The 8,159-nt window shown below is 39.1% G+C and overlaps 1 long non-coding RNA gene across 2 annotated transcripts; it reads right to left on the bottom strand.

Annotated features, from left to right (window-relative positions):
- Positions 1–739: 739 nt before the first annotated feature.
- On the bottom strand, positions 740–3,503 carry LOC102080492 (uncharacterized). Of its 2 annotated transcripts, none has more exons than XR_002064228.2 (3): positions 2,840–3,503; positions 1,145–1,625; positions 740–1,064 (listed from the first exon to the last, which is right to left on the bottom strand). It is a non-coding gene; the product is annotated as an uncharacterized LOC102080492 (long non-coding RNA). The 2 variants fall into 2 exon arrangements; XR_003213427.1 differs by lacking the exon at positions 2,840–3,503 and having other exon boundaries at positions 1,145–1,370; positions 1,473–2,522.
- Positions 3,504–8,159: the final 4,656 nt, after the last annotated feature.

Raw genomic sequence — 8,159 nt, 5'->3', positions numbered from 1 at the left:
AAGCGCAGACTAACTATCTGTCTGAAAGCTTCTATCAGTTTAGCAGCAAAATGACCCAAATTCAGGACAGCACAGGGAGGGATAAAGGATAAAATACTATTAATTAAAGTTTAAAGCAAAAAGTCCAAAATCCAAAACCTAATTCTTAATAAGAACATGAAGCAGTGATGATTGGAGAAAAAAAAAAAAAAAAAAAAGAACTTCAGGAACAAGTACATAGAGACACTGACAGAGACTTAAGGGGAGCAAGACTATTTATACATACACAGGTAATCAAGGGACTTGGGCACAGGAGGAAAACAAGGGAACAAAGGAAGTAAAACTTAATATAAGACAAAGAAGGCAGGGAACACGAAGGAGAAGGCTCAAAATGTAAGGGATGCATGCATGCTCAGTCATCCAGGCAGAGAAATCCCATAAAGTTGATTCTGGTCATCTGGACGTATGGTTTTCAGAGGGATAAACGTTCCATCCAAGTGACTTCTTCAGCTTCAGCTGACTGCAGGTTTTCCCCAACCTTATAAACAGTGCATTTGCACAATGTCTGAAACCACTGAATGAACAGGTGGAATGGGCTGTGAAGTCTGTCCCCTGGTTAATAATATGATCACCAGTAGTAATTACATTTCTCGTGTAGCTAAACCTAAAGACTACGAATCTAAAGATAAACCAGGAAATGGAAAATGAGGATACAAAATTTTGAAAAAAAAAAAACAAAAAAAAAAACACAACACCTGGAATGATTTGAAAATAAACAATGAATCAAAACTCAACTAAAAACAAATCATAAAGTTATTATAATTAAACCCAGTGAATCCCAGAATCCAAACATTAACAAGAATGCAAAACTCAAAAACCAGACGCAAATGAAAAAAAAAAATACAAGTATCCTCTTTAAAATCTACAGCATGTCATCAGATGTCACGAGGCAGATTGGGCCGGAGTGAAAAGGTGGTACAAAAAGACAAAATGTTTCACTAGAATGGAAAGCTTTATTTATTCTTTTCTCAGGAGATTTAATCACAAGGCAGGAGGGAAAACTAGAGTCACTGGTGAGGAATCCACTGAAACACAGGGAGAAGTGTGTTAGTTGTTGCAAAATACAGGAGGGAGCCATTGTGGATGTGATATGTGTTTTTCTTACTCTGTCAACAGAGTCGCAAAGCTTGGAGGGGAGAAAGGAATCATCCAGGTAAGTGTCTAGATGTTCCAGACAGAGAAGGATCCAAGGAATTCCTGTGACAGGTGTTTCCTGAAGCAGAGAGGCAGGGAGGTGAGTGATCCAGGAAATCCAAAGCTCCGAGAACAAGCAAGCAGGTCAGTCGTTGCAGGAATGACCAGCAATCTGGAGAGCTGTGGAAGTGTGGAGACTGTGGCACAGAGAGACAAAATATTAACACTGGGAAAAAATCAAACTTGAGTTCAGACATGGAGGCCGATTTACTATCAAGAGTAGGAGATAATCTGGTTACCAGTGGAAGTTCGTGCTGGCCTTACATGCAGGACCGCTCATTGCTGCTGATGGTTTAGAGGTGAGGTTGGGCCAGCACTGTTGGCACACCTTGCCCAAACAGGCAAGGCCAAAACCACCAAAACACAAGACACTTCACCATGACACCAGATTCCTTCATGCACACACACACAAACAACATTACAGACAGGTTTGAAGCTTGTGTCCTGTATTCCTCAATATCTGTTTTATGCTCCATTTTATCTTTCAGCACATTTTGATGACCACTCATTTGTCGACTTTATGTGATTGTGTCTTATCAATAACTCACTCTCACTCCATCCCAAGTGCTCTAGGCTCACTTCTCTCTTTTGAGATTTAAAGGCATCTGTAAGCGACATCTGAAAGACTTCTCGAGTCATTCAACAACATTACAGGCTCTTCAGTGTGAATGGGGGACACCTCTCTAAAAGAATGACCCTTATTCTGATGGAAAATGTTGCCAAGAAATAGTGGCAGGAGCTGGCAGGATGCTTGACTCTGGACACATTTTGCTTCCTAGGAGGTGTGAAGATGAGAGAGAGGACTGAGTGTAGAGATAGTATCAGTACTGGCTAGTTCACCTTGAGGTTATGTGAATTCCACTATAAATCCAGGGCGTGCTCTCACCTTGTCCAGGTGCTACAAACTGCTCCTCTACAGTGGTGCACAGGAATCGCTCATGTAATGTTTGAGGAAGCTGTGTTTGAAAGGCTGGACAGGCCACTCTGTGGCTTGCCTTGAGTTCATCTGTAGCCCAACAGCTGTATTTGTCAGCTGTACTGGTACAAGTGTTACTTAGATGTCTGGCGTCTTAATAGCTGTTTAAAATGTTACAGTGAGAAACCCCTCAACGCTAACTCACACACAAAATCTATTATTTCATAGAACAATAGAATAAATAATGAAGAAATAACAGAGAAAAAAAAAAACAACAACAACATACATTTAGCAGATTGCATAAATTTTAAATTAATGAAGTTAAGGTTATATTTAAAGCTATTAACTTTGTATTTTTTAAACCGATTTTTTTGTGCCAGAATATGATTAAGTGTGTGCTTCATCTGATGTCTTTGAATTGCTTGTTCTAATCCACTGGTGGAATATGCCACAGTCCAATCAGGAACAAAATACTTATGGTTCATGGGTGATTAAATTAATTTCCTGCTGGGCACAATAACAAAAGAGGAAAGGGTTTCACGTCCAGTGTGGCAGACGTGTGGAGTTGTAGATAGGACCCAAAATGCGGCAGCTCTGGTGCAGGTGAGTATTTATTGAACAAAAGTTGATACAAACAGAAAAGGTAAGGGTGAGCATGAAACTAAGAAAACCTAAACTGGAAACACTAACAGAAACAGATACGCAGGGAGGTACGAGGAAATACACGGAAGACGGACGGAGAGATGCAGGAAGACCGAGGGGAACAACACAGACGAACCAGCAACTAACAGAGGCAGACACGAGGTTTAAATACACAGAAGGATAACGAGGGAATGAGACACAAAAGGAGGGCACAGCTGGGAGTAATCCGACCTGACGAGACAGGGGAAAAGTAAACTGAACACACTGAGATCATACACGGACCTTCAAAGTAAAACAGGAAACACATACACGTAATGACATAACACACAAACTTAACACAGACTGGGGGACACAGAACATAGGAACATGAACCATGAAACAGAAGAGTACAAACACCCAAGGTAACCAAAACCACAGAATAATAATAAATTAAAACATAAACACGGTGTCACAGACCCCGGACCATGACAAAGGGAAGCTGAAGCACTATGTTCAGAAGCAAAGATTCATGAACCATGAAGTCAGGAACTTTTAGAGAAATTATCTGGCAACAACAACCCAACCCAGATTTTGCATGCACTTGGACTGGACTTTAAATGCACTTCCCCAACTCCAGTTTACCAATTCTGTGCAAACTCCAATTTAAGTACATACAAGAAAGGCAGTAGGTAATTTACTGGAAGACTCAAGGTGATTCAGTGGGTGTCACGTGTCCTACCTCCTGCATGCTTCTCATCCATCCCCCAAGGAATGTTTCTATGGGCAGAAATCTGTGCCATTAGAAACTGAATTTGAATAAGTTAAATTTGAATTGCTCAGATTGAATCTGAATTGTAACTTGAATAAATGCTTTTGAAAACTGAATTTGAATTAGTCTAATTTGAAATTGAATTTATGGTTTGAAAATGATCATCACTAAATTGAAATTGAATTTTATATTTTGAAAATGAATTGATTTGCTTTGAAACTGCATTTGATCCTTTAAAAATTCAGCTCTCGAATAATTTCAGATTCACTTCTCACCATTCAGTTTCAGTTCTACAATTCAATTTCCGTTCCAAAATTCAGTTTTTTGGAACTTACATCCGGTTCCGGTTCAAGCGCAGATTAATAGAACTACGTTTTGTTAGAAGACCGAAAGTGTTACTGACGGGAATCTACAGCGTCTTGAGCTGAATTAAGACTTCAGAAGTCATTCGTCATGTCGAATGACCAGCGGATAAACTCTCAGGTTGGTAATAAATGTATTACATGTATAAGAACAAGCGTCATGTTAACAATTGATAGCCGTACAGTAACCTTTATGCTTATTGTAGCTGCTAGCTAAAAATGCTAATTTAGCCTAGTTTGCCCTGGATTCAGCTTTGACAAACAAATATGATCGACTGTTTCTAGTAGAATTCCAAAGTTGCCATCTTGTACCCTGTCAGAGCCCTGTATGCTTGCAGAGACCCCTACAGTAGGGAAACATGCAAAACGCTGTCCAAACCTTTTTCATTTGAGCTTTATTTATGTCTTACACAGCATCCCAACTCTTTAGCTAACTTAATAACTTTAGCTGAAGTGAATAGTTAGTCTAATTCATTAGTGCAGCATTACTGGATCACCTCTGTTTGAAGTGATATAATATGATATACAACTATCACTGAAACAGCAAACTTTGTAAATAAACAACACTTCTCATTCTCTAAACGTTTGGCCACAGCTGTAGATTACACTATCAGTGCTTTTTCACTCTTGACATTCTAAATTCTCTTTGTGCATTTACAGGTAAACAATATCTAATATTTTATCTAGATGACTGCTTTGTCTTTGAAAAGGTGAAGAGCCTGAGGCCGGTGACAGTCCAGTTCTACTCCAAGTACATCCTTACGGTGGCTCACAGGACAAGGCGACGTTCCTGTCCTGCCAGAAGAGAAGAGAAACTTCAGAGTCTTCATGCAGTTCAACCACACCTGTCATATTCCGTATGACAGGGGTCTCAAACTCCAGTCCTCGAGGGCCGGTGTCATGCAACTTTTCCATGCCCTCGAGGACTGGAGTTTGAGACCCCTGCCGTATGGTGTTCATGCAGTTTTCTACCCCACAGTTACAGCATGTCTGACTGCCTGTTCAGCATATGCAAAAATATATGATGAGTTTAAGCATGTGATGACTAAGGCCTTCCATTACGGTGTTTGTCATCACATGTCACAGACATCTGGATGATCATTTGGAATAAACTAAAAACTTGTTACTTCATCTTTTATCTTTATTATTATTATTGTTCTTATTTTACATTTTTCATTGTTAGGCATTAGGTTTATTTGTAGTAGTCCTTTCCAACTTCTTTCCCTCTTCCATGTTACTGTGTCAGCTTGTCAGCATCTATTTGGGTTTGGAAGTGGAACAGAAAGTAAGGAAATCCAAAGTGCCATTAAAACCAGGAGAGGTTCTTATATGTCAGAAGAAGGGATTAATTCAAAAGAAATGACCTCAATGCCATATTTTATTTAGGAACCCTAGAGAGCACTTTGCAAAATAACACATTCTTATAATTTCACCCTCAGATGAGCCAAGCTATGACTGTCAGGGAAGGTGATGTAGGTACAGAGCATGTGAGAGTGGTTAATGTCTCTTGTCTAGATGAAGGCACAGGAGGGATCAATGGCACGGCGTAGAGATTCAGTATCTTCAGTCTTCAGTGGACACTCCATTTCTGGCACAAAACACCTGTAAAAGATGGTCGATTTAGGAGGTCACCCGACAACTTCAGCCTGTCAAACATAGCAATGGAGCAGTATGTTTAAAAAAAAAAAAAAAAAAAAACCTAATTAAGCATGCACTCAGTACCCTAAGAATTATTATGGTAGTTAAACACAGTGATAGTTGTATATCATATTATATCACTTCAAACAGAGGTGATCCAGTAATGCTGCACTAATGAATTAGACTAACTATTCACTTCAGCTAAAGTTATTAAGTTAGCTAAAGAGTTGGGATGCTGTGTAAGACATAAATAAAGCTAAAATACAAAGGTTTGGACAGCGTTTTGCATGTTTCCCTACTGTAGGGGTCTCTGCAAGCATACAGGGCTCTGACAGGGTACAAGATGACAACTTTGGAATTCTACTAGAAACAGTCGATCATATTTGTTTGTCAAAGCTGAATCCAGGGCAAACTACACTAAATTGGCGTTTTTAGCTAACAGCTACAATAAGCATAAAAGTTACCTTATGGCTATCATTTGTTAACATGACGCTTGTTCTTATACATGTAATACATTTATTACCAACCTGAGAGTTTATCGGCTGGTCATGTGACATGACGAATGACTCCTGAAGTCTTAATTCAGCTCAAGATGCTGTAGAATCCCGTCAGTAACACTTTTGGTCCGCTAGCAAAACGTAGTTCTATTAATCTGCGCTTGAACCGGAACCGGATGTAAGTTCCAAAAAACTGAATTTTGGAACGGAAATTGAATTGACTATGTGCACGTTAGCATATGCTACTTCCGGTGCGGAAACTCCTGTGTGGAGCTTTGTTTCCGGTGTCCTATTCGCGCCTTGTTTACGGTCCAAAACAAGTTAAGCAAATGAATGAATCAAGCGGCGATTTACATTTCTATAGATGTCTTGGGCATTTACCCAATATATCTGTAAATGATGTTCATCGACTTGTCGATATTTTTCCTCCGCACCTCAGAGCAAAAGAGAAAAGGGATTCAAATGTTATATTTCTCAGCTGTCCCTCGTTTATCGCGGGTGTTATGTTCTAAAAATAGCCAGCGATGGGTGAAATCAAGTAGCCAGTTTTATTTTTTGATGCGTGGACATCGTGGACATACAGTACTGCACTTCAGAGTCACACTGCTAGCGATCGATGCAGCGATTCTGTACTGTACAGGAGAGACGTCACGGAGGAGATTGTCTGCAGCGATCAGGACGCAGGACACAATGTGATTGTCAAAGGAAAACCTGGAAGGAGAGCAAGAAACACAAACTCAGTTTATTTCGTGTACACGGGCGAAGCTTACTGCGTGGCAAGACACAAGCAAGTCGCGCAGAGCCTCAGTCCGTTCTTTATTTTATAGCAGAGAATAGATTACACAGCATCTCTAGGTGGAGCATATGTAATAGAAAAACATCTCTAGATATGGTTATCGCATGAGTGGCCGTTATCCATAAGACAAGAGGAACTAGTATCTTTTGTCATATCAGCTTCAGGTTGGAACTGTCTCTGCCTGAGCGTGTGTGACTTTGTAACTTCCTTACGCATGCTTCTGTTCCTTAATCTGTAGGTTACAGGCACATCATGTTCTCACAAGAAATTATACTTAAGCAAAATAAAGGTTATCAAAGTAAGTAAATGTAAAAATCTCTTAACAGTGATGTAAAAACAAAAAAGCATGCAAACTTGCACTAAAAATCTGCGAAACAGCGAGGTGAAAGGTGAACTGCGTTATAGCGAGGGACCACTGTAATTTTGAAGGTAAGTCACAACACACCCTTCGTAAATACTAATGTACAGAAACCCTTACCAGCAATCGTTCATTTTCTTGTGTGGCTTTTTTTCATGGTTTGTTAACATGCTGTGTAGGTGTGTACTTGACTGCACACCGTCTTCTGCATGCAGTAATGCAGTTCTGCTTGTGTTGAGTGATGTAAACAACTGATCGATCTAAACTCTTTAAACGTCAAAATTGATCATTAGATTTTTTATGACACAACAGTGGTGAGTGTTCCCACTTTCTCCTCTTTGTAACTTAACGCGATCTTTCCGTTTTCGAGTTTTGGACCGCAAAGTAAAGCTACCGGAAATGTACAACCCCACATCCGGTCTCAAACCAGGAAGTTAGCATTTTCTCGTGCACAGGGTCAATTGTAGAACTGAAACTGAATGGTGAGAAGTGAAACTGAAATTATTCGAGAACTGAATTTTTAAAGGATAAAATGCAGTTTCAAAGCAAATCAATTCATTTTCAAAATATAAAATTCAATTTCAATTTAGTGATGATCATTTTCAAATCATAAATTCAATTTCAAATTAGACTAATTCAAATTCAGTTTTCAAAAGCATTTATTCAAGTTACAGTTCAGATTCAATCTGAGCAATTCAAATTCAAATTTAACTTATTCAAATTCAGTTTCTGATGGCACAGATTTCTGCCCATATGTTTCCAGTAAGGAGAATGCATTACAGGGGGACAGGATTTTACTGTAAGAGCATAGATAGATACTTAAAATATATAAACATGGGTTATTTGTTGGAACTTTTAATATTTAAATAAAGATTTAAATAAAGATAATTAATGTTTATATTAAGAACATATTCAGCTACTTTTCAAAAACAGTAGGCTAGAGTGAGGAAAGCCAATATCTCTCTTTTT

Source organism: Oreochromis niloticus, linkage group LG13 (genome assembly GCF_001858045.2).
Source record: "Oreochromis niloticus isolate F11D_XX linkage group LG13, O_niloticus_UMD_NMBU, whole genome shotgun sequence".
Classification (NCBI taxonomy): Eukaryota; Metazoa; Chordata; class Actinopteri; order Cichliformes; family Cichlidae; genus Oreochromis; species Oreochromis niloticus.
This window is presented reverse-complemented; position numbering and strand designations above follow the sequence as displayed.